The 19,980-nt window shown below is 45.5% G+C and overlaps 1 protein-coding gene across 1 annotated transcript in view; it reads right to left on the minus strand.

The window, feature by feature from the left end:
• The window catches only part of LOC139390561 (glypican 3), a 418,603-nt gene that overhangs the window by 380,263 nt on the left and 18,360 nt on the right, over positions 1 to 19,980 (minus strand). The gene's annotated exons all lie outside the window — the stretch shown is intronic.

The raw sequence follows: 19,980 nt of genomic DNA on the forward strand, positions 1-19,980 counted from the left end.
GAGGCCTGTAATTTTCATCATAGGTACACTTCAACTATGACAGACAAAATGAGGAAAAACATTTCAGAAAATCACATTGTAGGATTTTTAATGAATTTATTTGCAAATTATGGTGGAAAAAAAGTATTTGGTCACCTACAGACAAGCAAGATTTCTGGCTCTCACAGATCTGTAACTTCTTTCAGAGGCTCCTCTGTCCTCCACTCGTTACCTGTATTAATGGCACCTGTTTGAACTTGTTATCAGTATAAAAGACACCTGTCCACAACCTCAAACAGTCACACTCCAAACTCCACTATGGCCAAGACCAAAGAGCTGTCAAAGGACACCAGAAACAAAATTGTAGACCTGCACCAGGCTGGGAAGACTGAATCTGCAATAGGTAAGCAGCTTGGTTTGAAGAAATCAACTGTGGGAGCAATTTTTAGGAAATGGAAGACATACAAGACCACTGATAATCTCCCTCGATCTGGGGCTCCACGCAAGATCTCACCCCGTGGGGTCAAAATGATCACAAGAAAGGTGAGCAAAAAATCTCAGAACCACACGGGGGGGCCTAGTGAATGACCTGCAGAGAGCTGGGACTAAAACAACAAAGCCTACCATCAGTAACACACTATGCCGCCAGGGACTCAAATCCTGCAGTGCCAGACGTGTCCCCCTGCTTAAGCCAGTACATGTCCAGGCCCGTCTGAAGTTTGCTACAGAGCATTTGGATGATCCAGAAGAAGATTGGGAGAATGTCATATGGTCAGATGAAACCAAAATATAACGTTTTGGTAAAAACTCAACTCGTTGTGTTTGGAGGACAAAGAATGCTGAGTTGCTTCCAAAGAACACCATACCTACTGTGAAGCATGGGGGTAGAAACATCATGCTTTGGGGCTGTTTTTCTGCAAAGGGACCAGGACGACTGATCCGTGTAAAGGAAAGAATGAATGGGGCCATGTATCGTGAGATTTTGACTGAAAACCTCCTTCCATCAGCAAGGGCATTGAAGATGAAACGTGGTTGGGTCTTTCAGCATGACAATGATCCCAAACACACCGCCCGGGCAACGAAGGAGTGGTTTCGTAAGAAGCATTTCAAGGTCCTGGAGTGGCCTAGCCAGTCTCCAGATCTCAACTCCATAGAAAATCTTTGGAGGGAGTTGAAAGTCCGTGTTGCCCAAAAACAGCCCCAAAACATCACTGCTCTAGAGGAGATCTGCATGGAGGAATGGGCCAAAATACCAGCAACAGTGTGTGAAAACATTGTGAAGACTTACAGAAGACGTTAAACCTCTGTCATTGCCAACAAAGGGTATATAACAAAGTATTGAGATAAACTTTTGTTATTGACCAAATACTTATTTTCAACCATAATTTGCAAATAAATGCATTAAAAATCCTACAATGTGATTTTCTGGATTTTATTCTCTCATTTTGTCTGTCATAGTTGGAGTGTACCTATGATGAAAATTACAGGCCTCTCTCATCTTTTTAAGTAGGAGAACTTGCACAATTGGTGGCTGTCTAAATACTTTTTTGCCCCACTGTACCTCGTCCCCATATTTGTTTTTCTGCTCTTCTGCACACCAGTATTTCTACTTGCACATCATCATCTGCTCATCTATCACTCCCGTGTTAATTTGCTAAATTGTAATTACTTCGCTACTATGGCCTATTTATTGCCTTACCTCCTTACTCCATTTGAACACACTGTGTACAGATTTTTCAATTTGTGTTATTGACTGTATGTTTGTTTACTCCATGTGTAACTCTGTGTTGTTGTTTTTGAGTCACTGCTTTGCTTTATCTTGGACAGGTCGCAGTTGTAAATGAGAACTTGTTCTCAACTGGCCAACCTGGTTAAATAAAGATGAAACAAATAAAAAACATTTAAACTATGAAATGCTTACTTACAAGCCCTTGACCAACAATGCAGTTTTAAGAAAATAGAGTTAAGAAAATATTTACAAAATAAACTAAAGTAAAAAATAATAAAAAGTTACACAATAAAATAATAATAACGGGACTATATAGAGGGGGGTACCGGTAATGAGTCAATGTGCAGGGGTACAGGTTTGTCGAGGTAATTTGTACATGTAGGTAGGGGTAAAGTGACTATGCAAGTAGCAGCAGTGTACAAACAAGGGGGGGAGGATGTCAATCAAAATAGTCTGGTGGCCATTTGATGAATTGTTCAGCAGTCTTATGGCTTGGGGATAGAAGCAGTTAAGCAGCCTGTTGGACCTAGACTTCGGTACCGCTTGCTGTGAGGTAGCAGAGAGAACAGTCTTGGGTGACTGGAGTCTTTGACAATTTTTGGGGCCTGCCTCTGACACCACCTAGTATATTGGCCCTGGATGACAGGAAGCTTGGCCCCAGTGACGTACTGGGCCGTACGTACCACCCTCTGTAGAGCCTTACGGCTTACGGCAGTGATGCAACTGGTCAGGATACTCTCGATCGTGCAGCTGTAGAACTTTTTGAGGATCTGGGGACCCATGGCAAATATTTTTGGTCTCCTGGGGGGGAAAGGCATTGTCGTGCCCTCTTCACGACTGTCTTGGTGTGTTTGGACCATGATAGTTTGTTGTTGATGTGGACACCAAGGAACTTGAAACTCTCGACCAACTCCAATACAGCCCTGTCGTAGTGAATGGGGGCGTGTTCGGCCCTTCTTTTCCTGTAGTCAACGATCAGCTCCTTTGTCTTGCTCACGTTTAGGGAGAGGTTGTTGTCCTGGCACCACACTGCCAGGGCACCACACTGCCAGGTCTCTGACCTCCTCCCTACAGGCTGTCTCATAGTTGTCGGTGATCAGGCCTACCACTGTTGTGTCGTCAGCAAACTTAATGATGGTGTTGGAGTCGTGCTTGGCCACGCAGTCGTTGGTGAACAGGGAGTACAAGAGAGCACTAAGCACACATCCCTGAGGGACCCCCGTGTTGAGGATCAGCATGGTAGATATGTTGTTGGCTACTCTTAACACCTTTGGGCGGCCCGTCCGAACCTTCAGGATCCAGTTGCAGAGGGAGGTGTTTAGTCCCAGGGTCCTTAGCTTAGTGATGCGCTTTGTGGGCACTATGGTGTTGAACGCTGAGCTGTAGTCAATGAACATCATTCTCACATAGGTGTTCCATTTGTCCAGGTGGGAAAGGCCAGTGTGGAGTGCGATTGAGATTGCATAATTTGTGGATCTGTTGGGGCAGTATGTGAATTGAAGTCGGTCTAGGGTTTCCAGGATGATGATGTTGATGTGAGCCATGACCAGCCTTTCAAAGTGCTTCATGGCTAACGAAGTGAGTGCTACGGGGCGGTAGTCATTTAGGCAGGTTACCTTTGCTTTCTTGAGCATGGGGATTATGGTGGTCTGCTTGAAACATGTAGGTATTACAGACTCGGTCAGGGAGAGGTTGAAAATGTCAGTAAAGACACTTGCCAGTTGGTTTGTGCGTACTCTGAGTACACATCCTGGTAATCTGTATGGCCATGCGGCCTTGTGAATGTTGACCTGTTTAAAGGTCTTGCTCACATCGGCTACGGAGAGATTGATCACACAGTCGTTCAGAACAGCTGGTGCTCTCATGCATGCTTCAGTGTTGCTTGCCTCGAAGCGAGCATAAAAGGCATTTAGCCCGTCTGGTAGGTGGGCTAAATGTTTGCTTATGGCCTTATACAGCTCGTTGAGTGCGGTCTTAATGCCAGCATCGGTTTGTGGTTATAAATAGACAGCTACAAAAATTTAGATGAAAACTCTCTTGGTAGATAGTCATGAGGTGCTCTACCTCAGGCGAGCAATACATTGAGACTTCCTTAATATTAGACATTGCGCAACAGCTGTTATTGACAAATAGATACACAACACCACCCCTCGTTTTACCGGACGTAGCTGTTCTGTCCTGCCGATGCATGGAAAACCCAGCCAACTGTATATTATCCGTGTCGTCGTTCAGCCACAACTCGGTGAAACATAAGATATTAGAGTTTTTAATGTCCCGTTGGTAGGATAGTCTCAAACGGAGCTCATCCAGTTTATTTTCCAGTGATTGCACATTGGCCAATAGAACGGATGGTAAAGGTGGGTTACCCACTTGCCAACGAATACTCACAAAACACCCGGATCTGTCTTTTCTTCATGTGAATGACGGGAATTTGGGCCTGGTCCGGAACAAACAGTAGTCAAAACTAGTGCACTATATGGGGAATAGGGTGCCATTGGGATGCAGAATTATTACCCAGTAGTAAGCAATCCTCTGTTTGCCTGGTGTGATCTTGACTCTGGCTTGCTGTCACTAAACCAGGGGACCAATAGAAGCAGGCTGATCCTTGGCCTCTCAGGACTCTCATCACCATGCCCCTGCAGTTTGAGATGATTTGATCCCCTCACGGCACACACTGATGTACACAGAGACTTACAGACACGTAGCTACTCTAATGCCTCGCTAAGCTCTTCCTAATGCACTAGGCCTCTGAGGCTCCCCTCCCTGAATCCCCCGATACCACAGAACCTCCCAGAGAAAGACAGAGCAGTTCTAGGATTACACTGCTCTAATAAGTATCTATTTCCCCCCACAGTTTGCATAGATATAGCGAGGCTCTGACGGTATGGACTTGGAGAGGATCTGGAAATCTCATTACAACTGAGCAAATACGTGAGGCATAATAATAAAACACTGGCTATTAAGTTAGAAACAAATTACAATTTGATAGAGAAAGACGTGGTAATGGGCAGTAGATTGCAACTTGTCAAGTAAACGACGCATGAAGGGGCCTGTTGGAGATGGAGATGGCACTACCCGTCATTAACTTATTACATCTGCCTTGGGGTGGCGAGTAAACAACTGGAGACGCCTCAAGCTCGAAGCAGCAGGAACTCACTCACTTCAATAGTCTTCACCGTTATTGGGTTGCAGATGGGAGAACTTCGACAGAAAATAAAATTACTCTGCAGAGAAAACGAGGCAGGGGATTATTAAAGGAGAGTGGATGGCTGGGGAGAGAGGGAAAGAGAGAGAGGGGAGAGAGAGCGAGAGAGAGAGAGAAAGAGGGGGTAAAGAGAGGGGGAGGGAGAAAGAGGGGCTGTTCAAACCAGACGCCAGAAGCACTTAAGATCGGGCGAATCACTAACGAGCAGGAGACAAGGATTGGACTTGGAGGAAAAGAGGAATCTGTGACTTTGATTATTGGCTGTTGGAGGGAGCGACAGCTCTTCTGTTGGAGGGAGAGACAGCTCTTCTGTTGAAGGGAGAGACAGCTCTTCTGTTGGAGGGAGAGGCAGCTCTTCTATTGGACTGAGAGGCAGCTCTTCTATTGGACTGAGAGGCAGCTCTTCTGTTGGACTGAGAGGCAGCTCTTCTGTTGGAGGGAGAGGCAGCTCTTCTGTTGGAGGGAGAGACAGCTCTTCTGTTGGAGGGAGAGACAGCTCTTCTGTTGGAGGGAGAGGCAGCTCTTCTGTTGGAGGGAGAGGCAGCTCTTCTGTTGGAGGGAGAGGCAGCTCTTCTGTTGGAGGGAGAGACAGCTTTTCTGTGGGACTGAGAGGCAGCTCTTATGTTGGAGGGAGAGGCAGCTCTTCTGTTGGAGGGAGACAGCTCTTCTGTTGGAGGGAGAGACAGCTCTTCTGTTGGAGGGAGAGGCAGCTCTTCTGTTGGACTGAGAGGCAGCTCTTCTGTTGGGGGGAGAGGTAGCTCTTCTGTTGGAGGGAGAGACAGCTCTTCTGTTGGAGGGAGAGACAGCTCTTCTGTTGGACTGAGAGGCAGCTCTTCTGTTGGACTGAGAGGCAGCTCTTCTGTTGGACTGGGAGGTAGCTCTTCTGTTGGAGGGAGAGACAGCTCTTCTGTTGGAGGGAGAGGCAGCTCTTCTGTTTGAGGGAGAGGCAGCTGTTCTGTTGGAAGGAGAGGCAGCTGTTCTGTTGGAAGGAGAGGCAGCTGTTCTGTTGGAAGGAGAGGCAGCTCTGCCCTGAGAGAGACTGTTGGAGGGAGAGGCAGCTCTTCTGTTGGAGGGAGAGGCAGCTCTTCTGTTGGAGGGAGAGGAAGCTCTGCCCTGGGAGAGGCTGTTGGAGGGAGAGGCAGCTCTTCTGTTGGAGGGAGAGACAGCTCTTCTGTTGGAGGGAGAGACAGCTCTTCTGTTGGAAGGAGAGGCAGCTCTTCTGTTGAAAGGAGAGGCACCTCTGCCCTGAGAGAGGCTGTTGGAGGGAGAGGCAGCTCTTCTGTTGGAGGGAGAGACAGCTCTTCTGTTGGAAGGAGAGGCAGCTCTTCTGTTGAAAGGAGAGGCACCTCTGCCCTGAGAGAGGCTGTTGGAGGGAGAGGCAGCTCTTCTGTTGGAGGGAGAGGCAGCTCTTCTGTTGGAGGGAGAGGCAGCTCTTCTGTTGGAAGGAGAGGCAGCTCTTCTGTTGGAGGGAGAGGCTGTTGGAGGGAGAGGCAGCTCTTCTGTTGGAGGGAGAGGCTGTTGGAGGGAGAAGCAGCTCTTCTGTTGGAGGAAGAGGCAGCTCTTCTGTTGGAGGGAGAGGCAGCTCTTCTGTTGGAGGGAGAGACAGCTCTTCTGTTGGAGGGAGAGGCTGTTGGAGGGAGAGGCAGCTCTTCTGTTGGAGGGAGAGGTAGCTCTTCTGTTGGAGGGAGAGGCAGCTCTTCTGTTGGAGGGAGAGGCAGCTCTTCTGTTGGAGGGAGAGGCAGCTCTTCTGTTGGAGGGAGGTGCAGATCTGTCCTGAGAGACCCGGGATCCTCCAGCCTCCTCCAGTCCATTCAGCAATATCGGAGACAAATGAGGGCAGCGCTTGTTCCCAAGGTCAACCCCCACCTCTGCCAGTGGCCACGGGGGTCCGCAATTCTAATTCCTAATACACTTAAGAGTAATTAAAACCCATCTCTAAGAGAGGAGGAAAAGTCGATACAACTTTTTTCAGGTGCTAATGAGATGCTAATTTGATGGCCCCGCTAGGAGCAATGAGGTGCGGGAAAACTCAAGGACAGGAACGAGATTTATTCCAGGTTTTTTTCTGCTGTTCACATTTTTTATGCGTTCGGTTGGGTCTACTAGCTCTCTTCATTGGGTATCCTAGCTCTCTTCATTGGGTCTCCTAGCTCTTGTCATTGGGTATCCTAGCTCTTGTCATTGGGTATCCTAGCTCTCTTCATTGGGTATCCTAGCTCTTGTCATTGAGTCTCCTAGCTCTTGTCATTGGGTCTCCTAGCTCTTGTCATTGGGTCTCCTAGCTCTTGTCATTGGGTCTCCTAGCTCTCTTCATTGGGTCTCCTAGCTCTCTTCATTGGGTCTCCTAGCTCTCTTCATTGGGTCTCCTAGCTGTTGTCATTGTGTATCCTAGTTCTTGTCATTGGGTATCCTAGCTCTTGTCATTGGGTATCCTAGCTCTCTTCATGGGGTCTCCTAGCTCTTTTCATTGGGTCTCCTAGCTCTTGTCATTGGGTATCCTAGCTCTCTTCATTGTGACAGTTGCAATAAGGGCCTCATCAGACACATTCTGTGGTGTAGCAGTGAAGCTGAACACCCCAGGTTGTCCGATGTGTTGATGTTTGAGTGTCCTTTCAAGCTAGCTCCCAACTCCCTATCATTTCCAGTGCTCCTTTTCCCCTGTGAGTTGTTTTCAAAGATAAGTTTTCAGAGAGAGTTTTTCAGAGATGAGCATATAGCTTCACTACTTCGCAGTACCACGTACGGATAGCCCAGTTCACACTGCCTCATGCTTCCTGTGAGTCTGCTTCCCAAATGGCACACTATTCCCTATAGTGCACTACTTGTGGACAGGACCCATAGAGCTCTGCTCAAAAGTAGTGCACTACAAAGGGAATAGGGTGCCATTTGGGAGGCAACCACAGTCAGAGCAGTTTGTGTACCTCCCCACTGCGCCTGCTTTCCCTGGACCCAGCCAGTCGTTCCAGGGGTGCTCGCTGTCCCACTTTCCTTACAGGCAGAGGAATTGACATCACAGACTTTCTCTCCCTCCCTCCTTGTCCACATGTTTATTCTGCATGTAGCCAGATACTGCTATCCACTTATATCACCCAAGTCTCTGGGAGTCTGAGCAATCAAGGCTCCTCAATCCTCGTTCATGTACCCACTAACCAAGACTGCTCTCCAATTCTCTCATGTTTATTAACTGGAGGTTCTCTTTGGACTTCTAAGTGACTCCCCCTGGTGAACCCTGATGGTTCCTCTGGCTCTTTCAGGGTGCCAGTTTCTCACTGGAGTGCAGTGGAGTAATGGTGTGTGATGAAACTGTAGAGACAGTAATGTGGTTTGTGATCCCTGCCCTCCAGGGTCTGTGTAGTGGAGCCAGCCGAGAGAAGCTCATTTGTGAGTGTGTTGTTTTGCCTTCTCCCCATATGCTGGGATGTAAAGAATACTCCAATGCCTAGGTTCAATCAGTTCAGCATTAACCCAAAATAACCGACAACTTCAAGGCATATAATTTATTTTGTTTGGGCAATGTCGAGGTGTAACTGCGTTGAAGCTGTCAAATCAGTGAATGGTTGCTCCTCTTGTGATCATTGTCACAAAACCACACCCATCCCTACATCCCACCCACGTTAGAAGTTTAGAACAAGAAAGGCTATATAGAAATAATGACACTCAAATTGAAAATCGTTAGAATAGGTATTGATATCAACCTACTGGCAGTGTAGATTACAACACATTCCAGGGTTTGAGTTTGTATAACACAGCTCCAAGGGATTTCTACCTATGGCAATGTCCTCTAGGTCAGTGGTTCCCAAACTTTTTATAGTCTCGTACCCCTTCAAACATTCAACCTCCAGCTGCATAACCCTCTAGTGCCAGGGTCAGCATACTCTCAAATGTTGTGTTTTGCCATCATTGTAAGCCAGCCACACACACACTATACGATACATTTATTAAACATAAGAATGAGTGTGAGTTTTTGTCACAACCCGGCTCGTGCGAAGTGACAAAGAGCTCTTATAGGACCAGGGAACAAATAATAATATAATAATAATCAATATTTAACCATCTTTCGTATAAAACATTATTTTTTCATCGGAAATTGTGAATAACTCACCACAGGTTAATGAGAAGGGTGTGCTTGAAAGGATGCACATAACTCTGCAATGTTAGGTTGTATTGGAGAGAGTCTCAGTCTTAAATCATTTTCCACACACAGTCTGTGCCTGTATTTAGTTTTCATGCTAGTGAGGGCCGAGAATCCACTCTCACATACTGTAGGTACGTGGTTGCAAAGGGTATCAGTGTCTTAACAGCGCGATTTTCCATGGCAAGATACTCTAGTAAAATAAATAAAACAATTCAAAACATCTCCTGCCATATCACTGATGTGTTGTTTGATGAAGGCGTTGTTGGTATAGTTTTTTTGCCCTTTTCCCGCAGCATTGTCCCAGCCATATCCGCGGCAGCAGGAAGAATTAAGTCCTCAAAAATAGTATGCAACTTGCCTGTCCTAGCCACTCGGTAGCTCACTGTTGTGTCTTTGCTATGCCGGATTAAGTGATATGACATGCTATTTTATAAAATCATTTCTCTAATTAATATTACCTGATTAAACTAATCATGTAAATGTAATTAACTAGGAAGTTGGGGCACCACGAAATAATGTTTATAGAGCTGTTGTCTTCCGAATAAACTCTTAAAGACCTGGTAATCTTTTAAATCAATAGCAGTCAATTATTAATCGTCACCTTATTCAGTCTCATCTGAACGTCGTAAAATTCTTGGTTATCTTCACGAACCCTGGCTAACAAGTTGAATCAGCAATACAAAATTTGGTTTAATTATTTATTTACTAAATACCTAAATAATGTCCCTAGTGGACGGAACCAATATGATGGCTGGTTACACAAATAAATGGGGTTGGTTTTGAATGAAAGCGCGGGAAAACTAAGGAACAAAAGGATTGGGTCTCTATCGGACCTCATGAAGCTATGCGATCGTAAATACAGAATCTTATGCATTCTAAATAACCGCCCTTTTGGAAAATGCACAAAATATTTACTCTGAGCTGTGCTTCGATAGATTGGTCATAGACGGAAGGCTGGGTTGCCCAGCAGATATCTCCCTTGTCCTTTGAAGAATATGTCTTGTGGTAGAACGGATACGTTGTAGTATCGTCGTCGTGTGGTAGAACGGATACGTTGTAGTATCGTCGTCGTGTGGTAGAACGGATACGTTGTAGTATCGTCGTCGTGTGGTAGAACGGATACACTGTAGTATCGTCGTCGTGTGGTAGAACGGATAAACTGTAGTATCGTCGTCGTGTGGTAGAACGGATACACTGTAGTATCGTCGTCGTGTGGTAGAACGGATACACTGTAGTATCGTCGTCGTGTGGTAGAACGGCTCCACTGTAGTACAGTTGTCGTGTGGTAGAACGGATACGTTGTAGTACCCTGTCTTTCTGAAGAGATTGTCCGTCAAATCAAATCAAATCAAATGTTATTTGTCACATACACATGGTTAGCAGATGTTAATGCGAGTGTAGCGAAATGCTTGTGCTTCTAGTTCCGACAATGCAGTAATAACCAACAGTAATCTAACTAACAATTCCAAAACTACTGTCTTATACACAGTGTAAGGGGATAAAGAATATGTACATAAGGATATATGAATGAGTGATGGTACAGGGCAGCATAGGCAAGATACAGTAGATGGTATCGAGTACAGTATATACATATGAGATGAGTATGTAAACAAAGTGGCATAGTTAAAGTGGCTAGTGATACATGTATTACATAAGGATGCAGTCGATGATATAGAGTACAGTATATACGTATGCATATGAGATGAATAATGTAGGGTAAGTAACACTATATAAGGTAGCATTGTTTAAAGTGGCTAGTGATATATTTACATAATTTCCCATCAATTCCCATTATTAAAGTGGCTGGAGTTGAGTCAGTGTCAATGTCAGTGTGTTGGCAGCAGCCACTCAATGTTAGTGGTGGCTGTTTAACAGTCTGATGGCCTTGAGATAGAAGCTGTTTTTCAGTCTCTCGGTCCCAGCTTTGATGCACCTGTACTGACCTCGCCTTCTGGATGATAGCGGGGTGAACAGGCAGTGGCTCGGGTGGTTGATGTCCTTGATGATCTTTATGGCCTTCCTGTAACATCGGGTGGTGTAGGTGTCCTGGAGGGCAGGTAGTTTGCCCCCGGTGATGCGTTGTGCAGACCTCACTACCCTCTGGAGAGCCTTACGGTTGAGGGCGGAGCAGTTGCCGTACCAGGCGGTGATACAGCCCGCCAGGATGCTCTCGATTGTGCATCTGTAGAAGTTTGTGAGTGCTTTTGGTGACAAGCCAAATTTCTTCAGCCTCCTGAGGTTGAAGAGGCGCTGCTGCGCCTTCTTCACGATGCTGTCTGTGTGAGTGGACCAATTCAGTTTGTCTGTGATGTGTATGCCGAGGAACTTAAAACTTGCTACCCTCTCCACTACTGTTCCATCGATGTGGATAGGGGGGTGTTCCCTCTGCTGTTTCCTGAAGTCCACAATCATCCCCTTAGTTTTGTTGACGTTGAGTGTGAGGTTATTTTCCTGACACCACACTCCGAGGGCCCTCACCTCCTCCCTGTAGGCCGTCTCGTCGTTGTTGGTAATCAAGCCTACCACTGTTGTGTCGTCCGCAAACTTGATGATTGAGTTGGAGGCGTGCGTGGCCACGCAGTCGTGGGTGAACAGGGAGTACAGGAGAGGGCTCAGAACGCACCCTTGTGGGGCCCCAGTGTTGAGGATCAGCGGGGAGGAGATGTTGTTGCCTACCCTCACCACCTGGGGGCGGCCCGTCAGGAAGTCCAGTACCCAGTTGCACAGGGCGGGGTCGAGACCCAGGGTCTCGAGCTTGATGACGAGCTTGGAGGGTACTATGGTGTTGAATGCTGAGCTGTAGTCGATGAACAGCATTCTCACATAGGTATTCCTCTTGTCCAGATGGGTTAGGGCAGTGTGCAGTGTGGTTGAGATTGCATCGTCTGTGGACCTATTTGGGCGGTAAGCAAATTGGAGTGGGTCTAGGGTGTCAGGTAGGGTGGAGGTGATATGGTCCTTGACTAGTCTCTCAAAGCACTTCATGATGACGGAAGTGAGTGCTACGGGGCGGTAGTCGTTTAGCTCAGTTACCTTAGCTTTCTTGGGAACAGGAACAATGGTGGCCCTCTTGAAGCATGTGGGAACAGCAGACTGGTATAGGGATTGATTGAATATGTCCGTAAACACACCGGCCAGCTGGTCTGCGCATGCTCTGAGGGCGCGGCTGGGGATGCCGTCTGGGCCTGCAGCCTTGCGAGGGTTAACACGTTTAAATGTCTTACTCACCTCGGCTGCAGTGAAGGAGAGACCGCATGTTTTCGTTGCAGGCCGTGTCAGTGGCACTGTATTGTCCTCAAAGCAGGCAAAAAAGTTATTTAGTCTGCCTGGGAGCAAGACATCCTGGTCCGTGACTGGGCTGGATTTCTTCTTGTAGTCCGTGATTGACTGTAGACCCTGCCACATGCCTCTTGTGTCTGAGCCGTTGAATTGAGATTCTACTTTGTCTCTGTACTGACGCTTAGCTTGTTTGATAGCCTTGCGGAGGGAATAGCTGCACTGTTTGTATTCGGTCATGTTACCAGACACCTTGCCCTGATTAAAAGCAGTGGTTCGCGCTTTCAGTTTCACGCGAATGCTGCCATCAATCCACGGTTTCTGGTTAGGGAATGTTTTAATCGTTGCTATGGGAACGACATCTTCAACGCACGTTCTAATGAACTTGCACACCGAATCAGCAGATTCGTCAATATTGTAATCTGACGCAATACGAAACATATCCCAGTCCACGTGATGGAAGCAGTCTTGGAGTGTGGAGTCAGCTTGGTCGGACCAGCGTTGGACAGACCTCAGCGTGGGAGCCTCTTGTTTTAGTTTCTGTCTGTAGGCAGGGATCAACAAAATGGAGTCGTGGTCAGCTTTTCCGAAAGGGGGGCGGGGCAGGGCCTTATATGCGTCGCGGAAGTTAGAGTAACAATGATCCAAGGTTTTACCACCCCTGGTTGCGCAATCGATATGCTTGTCTTGTCTTGTCTTGTCCTTGTCTTGTCCTTTCCTAGCCCACGTTTACAGCTGCTGCTAACTCGACGTCTAAGAGGTATCACTTCTTTAGTGAAGAGATCAAAGTTCATACCAAGTTGCCATAATATAAGCTCAGGCTATATTCTGGCTGGTATAGTCACATTCATCCTTCCAGCGTGGCGATCATCACCTCCACATTGATATTCGCCCTTTATATGTATGGACAGTAGTCCTCATGTCATCGGGAACACAATGTTAATTTCGTTAGGTTGTAGTCGTTCAACCATTCGTAACCAGAGCTCACGCTGAGGTTGGCTTAGTTCTGTAGTTGATATTAGCCCTTTAAACATCTGGACAGCAGTCCTCACGTCATCGGGAACACATTATTGACTTTCGTCAATGGGCATTTGTAGTGGTGGAGAGAAGGGCGTGTTTCATAGTTCACAATCAATGCCTGTTCACTTGGGCAGGGCCACTCAGTGAGCATAGTTCACTTTTGAAAACAATTCTCTCATTTAGAAGGAAAGATTATATTTCATCTTTTCACAAATAGTTTCATATTTAAACATTTAAATTGCACAACAATTCCATGTGAATCTGATAGAATGTGTAGACTTTCCAACTAGAATGTGTAGACTTTCCAAGATACAGTTTGTCGTCCTATCGTCAGTAATAATGTCTCAGACGTCAACTCATCTGTCATAATATTCTTTAAGTACCAATCCAACTGGTTGGTTCCGTTCCCAACCTTTTGATGTTACCAGACTCTCTCTATGTTAACAAAGGGCTTTCCAAGAGTCAAATCTTAGAGTAGAGAGAGAAAGGGGGGAAAGACATTCATGGGGCTCATAAACCTCACCAACAGGGCAACGTCATGACATCACCATATAAGACGCTTCTGGCCCCTTCTTATTAATGGTATATGTTGCTTTTATACATGTCTTACTACTCGAAAGTCATCTTAATTCTCGCTCAAAAAACTAATCTGGCTTATTTTTCTAATTGTCATGTTTTGTTTCTAAATGTCTGCGCAAGGTTTCATCGAGTTGTGAGATAGTTCTTTTGCACATATAACACACTGTGCCTGAGGAAAGGCACTACTCCCAATATAAGTGAACCCCAAATCAATGTAGTTCTCATCATATTTGCACCTCTTCGATGGTCCAACGTCCCTGTCTGTTGTTCGGTGCTTTCCCGTGTAAGGGGGCAGTAGCTCTTCGGCTGCATCAGATTTACAACTGACAGTGTCCATGTTAGCTGGGCTAACAACAAATGTAGAATTACTGATGCTAGCATTGGATGTGCTCATGGAAACAGAACAACTTGTGTCGTCGATAGGTGCAGGTGTAGTACTGCTGGTAATAGCAGTACTACCAGTAGAGCTGGTATGTGTCTCTATGGACGCGGGCCTTACTTTTTAATAACCATTTATCAATTTTTGAGCAAATGGAATGAGCAGCAGCTACATACGGACCGTAAGTGGAATTCCTGTGAGAGAGTAACGGTTAATGTGATTGGATGTTAATTATTTGACTAGGCTACCTGTATCTGACATTGTGTTGTTATTTCGCTGAATACTAGATGGTTTCATTTTATTTTTGGCAGTGAAAAGAGGCTACTCAGGTGAGAAAAAAAACTCACCCAAATGTATAGCCCCGTCGTAAAATATAAATGGACTGTTTGAAAATGTGAAGGTTTTTTTTGTATTACAAAAATGTGAATCACCCTAACCCCGACGGTATTGCGTAAATGTTATTGCGGGTTAAGACTGAACTGACTGAATCTTCCACATTTAATTGAACACACTTTAAACAAAATAATTTGTTCTGCTCTCTAGTCTCTTTTTGAAGACAAATTGTGTCCCCAACATTCCCTCCCTAATGGTTGGTTCAAAGTGAGGCTATTGCGCCTCCTCCTCCTCCTTTTCCTCCTCCGCCTCCTCCGACCTTTACCCATCACTGAAACTGCTCTAAAGCACACATTACTGCAGTAACTGGAGATGTCAGTCACTTTGAAGGAAATGGCAAAAACCAAACTCCTCCACTGATTAGCTTTTTAGTGCGGCTAACCGAGTTGACAACTCTCCTTCTCTCTGAGGCACTTTTCACTCCATAAGGTAGGCTACTATAATAATAATCACCCAAAACACTTCACCGGTATTAAAAAAAATGAAAATATATAATCAACCTCAGGCTCGGCAAAGGCTTGCAGCAGCTGATGATAATAACAAGTTCATCAGAAATATCATATTTCATAATTGAGGAAATTAAATTCTCAGCATGCCTGCATCAGCTTTTTATTTTCAAAAGATTAGAGTTCAAGATTAGCATCGCTGTCCTACTAAGGCTGAAGGATTGTCAATTTTAAACAACTTGGACAACATCAGGCCTTTCAGTGAGAGAGGCAATCATTGAGAGTGAGAGGATGGAGGTAATGATGAATCAATATGAATTTGGCTGGTCCATCAAGTCAAAATACATGCTGCCATCTGACTATCATACTTTATCATTATGCAAATATTTTGCTGATCTCATTCTACAAAATCAAACTTCATCCTCAAACTTGTAGCCCAGCAGAGCATCATATAACAGCACAGGTTTTGGCTCTGAACCAGAAAATGGGGATACCACTGCTCATTCAAAGTAATAGCTATCCGACCCCCATAGCATGATGTCACAGAGATCTCACAAGAAATTTGTGAACATTGACAACACACCAAGGTGTACCCGAAGACGGTCTACATTCGTTGGAACACCTGCACTGTTAACAGACAGCCAATAGGTAAAAGTTGCATAGTTGTGTAGTTGAGTGGTAACTCCAAGCACAGAGCCCTGAAGGTTGTGAGTTCGATACCCCAGACCACCTTTCCAGTTAGCTATCTCTCCTCCTGCCCTACTTCCCCATCTTGTTCTGTATTGTCTGAATAAATCCTTTTAAAAAAGGAGGAAGGAATTCTGCTCTCCAAAAAGAAAGGAATGGTGCAAAAGCAACACTGAACCAGGCTTGAGAGCACCAGCTGTTCCCAGACGACTAGGTGATCTTGCTCTCCGTAGCTGCGGGGCCAGACGGAATACGAGGATGCGTACTCAAAACATGCGCTGGAAAGTGTCTTCACTGACATTTTCAACCTATCCCTGTTATACCAACATGTTTCATGCAGACAACATTAGTCCTTGTGCTCAAAAATGCGAAGGTAACCTGCAAAAATGACTATCGACCCGTAGCACTCACATCTATAGCCATTGACGACAGATCAGATCAGCATAGTCCCATCTAAGCTCATTACCAAGCTCAGGACCTTGGGACTGAACACATCCATCTGCAACTTGATCCTGGACTTCCTGAAGGGCTGCCCCCAGGCGGTGAGTGTAGGCAACAACACATCCGCCACACTGACCATCAACATGGGGGCCCCTCAAGGGTGTATGCTTAGTCCCCTCTTGTACTCCCTGTTCACCCACGACTGTGTGGCCACACACGACTCCAACAGCACCATCAAGTTAGCTGACGAAACAACAGTTGCAAGACTGATCATCGATGACGATGATGCAGCCTACAGGGAGGAGGGTCAGAGACCTGGCCAAGACAATAACCTCTCCCACAACGTCAGCAAGACAAAGGAGCTGATCGTGGACAACAGGAAATGGAGGGGCGAGCACACCCCCATCGATGTCGACGGGGCTGTAGTGGAACGGGTTGAGAGCTTCAAGTTCCTTGGTGTCCACATCTCGAAGGAAGTAAACATGTTCCACACACACCCACACAGTTGTGAAGAGGGCATGACAGTGCCTCTTTCCCCGCAGGAGAATGAGGGCCAAGCTCCCTGCCATCCAGCATCTCTATACCAGGCGTGTCAGAGGAAGACCCAAAAAATGGTCAAAGCAAAACAAGCCATAGACTGTTCTCTCTGCTACTGCACGGCAAGCGGTACCGATGCACCAACTACCTGCATTGACCCTTTTTTACACTAACTTTCTTGCACTGACTCTATGCACGTACACTGGACCCTATCCACACACTCACACATACTTACACTGACACCCCAACAAACACATACACACACGCGCTACACATGCCCACACACATAACATGAGCACACATGCATAGTGACACCACACACACACATACTTTCATATTCACCACATACACTGCTGCTACTGTTTATTATCCATCTGTTGCCTAGTCACTTTACCCCTACCTATACAGTATGTACAGTGCCTTGCGAAAGTATTCGGCCCCCTTGAACTTTGCAACCTTTTGCCACATTTCAGGCTTCAAACATAAAGATATAAAACTGTATTTTTTTGTGAAGAATCAACAACAAGTGGGACACAATCATGAAGTGGAACGACATTTATTGGATATTTCAAACTTTTTTAACAAATCAAAAACTGAAAAATTGGGCGTGCAAAATTATTCAGCCCCTTTACTTTCAGTGCAGCAAACTCTCTCCAGAAGTTCAGTGAGGATCTCTGAATGATCCAATGTTGACCTAAATGACTAATGATGATAAATACAATCCACCTGTGTGTAATCAAGTCTCCGTATAAATGCACCTGCACTGTGATAGTCTCAGAGGTCCGTTAAAAGCGCAGAGCATCATGAAGAACAAGGAACACACCAGGCAGGTCCGAGATACTGTTGTGAAGAAGTTTAAAGCCGGATTTGGATACAAAAAGATTTCCCAAGCTTTAAACATCCCAAGGAGCACTGTGCAAGCGATAATATTGAAATGGAAGGAGTATCAGACCACTGCAAATCTACCAAGACCTGGCCGTCCCTCTAAACTTTCAGCTCATACAAGGAGAAGACTGATCAGAGATGCAGCCAAGAGGCCCATGATCACTCTGGATGAACTGCAGAGATCTACAGCTGAGGTGGGAGACTCTGTCCATAGGACAACAATCAGTCGTATATTGCACAAATCTGGCCTTTATGGAAGAGTGGCAAGAAGAAAGCCATTTCTTAAAGATATCCATAAAAAGTGTTGTTTAAAGTTTGCCACAAGCCACCTGGGAGACACACCAAACATGTGGAAGAAGGTGCTCTGGTCAGATGAAAACAAAATTGAACTTTTTGGCAACAATGCAAAACGTTATGTTTGGCGTAAAAGCAACACAGCTCATCACCCTGAATGCACCATCCCCACTGTCAAACATGGTGGTGGCAGCATCATGGTTTGGGCCTGCTTTTCTTCAGCAGGGACAGGGAAGATGGTTAAAATTGATGGGAAGATGGATGGAGCCAAATACAGGACCATTCTGGAAGAAAACCTGATGGAGTCTGCAAAAGACCTGAGACTGGGACGGAGATTTGTCTTCCAACAAGACAATGATCCAAAACATAAAGCAAAATCTACAATGGAATGGTTCAAAAATAAACATATCCAGGTGTTAGAATGGCCAATTCAAAGTCCAGACCTGAATCCAATCGAGAATCTGTGGAAAGAACTGAAAACTGCTGTTCACAAATGCTCTCCATCCAACCTCACTGAGCTCGAGCTGTTTTGCAAGGAGGAATGGGAAAAAATGTCAGTCTCTCGATGTGCAAAACTGATAGAGACATACCCCAAGCGACTTACAGCTGTAATCGCAGCAAAAGGTGGCACTACAAAGTATTAACTTAAGGGGGCTGAATAATTTTGCACGCCCAATTTTTCAGTTTTTGATTTGTTAAAAAAGTTTGAAATATCCAATAAATGTCGTTCCACTTCATGATTGTGTCCCACTTGTTGTTGATTCTTCACAAAAAAATACAGTTTTATATATTTATGTTTGAAGCCTGAAATGTGGCAAAAGGTCGCAAAGTTCAAGGGGGCCGAATACTTTCGCAAGGCACTGTACATAGTTAACTCAATTACCTCGTACCCCTGCACATCAACTCGGTCCTGGTACTCCATGTATATAGCCATGTTATTACCTCGTACCCCTGCACATCAACTCGGTCCTGGTGCTCCATGTATATAGTCATGTTATTACCTCATACCCCTGCACATCAACTCGGTCCTGGTACTCCATGTATATAGTCATGTTATTACCTCGTACCCCTGCACATCAACTCGGTCCTGGTACTCCATGTATATAACCATGTTATTACCTCGTACCCCTGCACATCGACTCGGTCCTGGTACTCCATGTGTATAGCCATGTTATTACCTCGTACCCCTGCACATCAACTCGGTCCTGGTACTCCATGTATATAGCTATGTTATTACCTCGTACCCCTGCACATCAACTCGGTCCTGGTACTCCATGTATATAGCTATGTTATTACCTCGTACCCCTGCACATCAACTCGGTCCTGGTACTCCATGTGTATAGCCATGTTATTACCTCGTACCCCTGCACATCAACTCGGTCCTGGTACTCCATGTGTATAGCCATGTTATTACCTCGTACCCCTGCACATCAACTCGGTCCTGGTACTCCATGTGTATAGCCATGTTATTACCTCGTACCCCTGCACATCAACTCGGTCCTGGTACTCCATGTGTATAGCCATGTTATTACCTCGTACCCCTGCACATCAACTCGGTCCTGGTACTCCATGTGTATAGCCATGTTATTACCTCGTACCCCTGCACATCAACTCGATCCTGGTACTCCATGTATATAGCCATGTTATTACCTCGTACCCCTGCACATCAACTCGGTCCTGGTACTCCATGTGTATAGCCATGTTATTACCTCGTACCCCTGCACATCAACTCGGTCCTGGTACTCCATCTATGTTATTTTTACTTGTTATTGGTATTTGTTATTCAATGTGTTGTGTCACTATTTAAATTATTATTATTATCTTTATCTTTAACTCTACATGTTGTTTACAAAGCATTTCACTGTTAGTCTACACCTGTTGTTTACAAAGCATTTCACTGTTAGTCTACACCTGTTGTTTACAAAGCATTTCACTGTTAGTCTACACCTGGTGTTTACCAAGCATTTCACAGTTAGTCTACACCTGTTGTTTACA

Source organism: Oncorhynchus clarkii, chromosome 31 (genome assembly GCF_045791955.1).
Source record: "Oncorhynchus clarkii lewisi isolate Uvic-CL-2024 chromosome 31, UVic_Ocla_1.0, whole genome shotgun sequence".
NCBI classification, from domain to species: domain Eukaryota; kingdom Metazoa; phylum Chordata; class Actinopteri; order Salmoniformes; family Salmonidae; genus Oncorhynchus; species Oncorhynchus clarkii.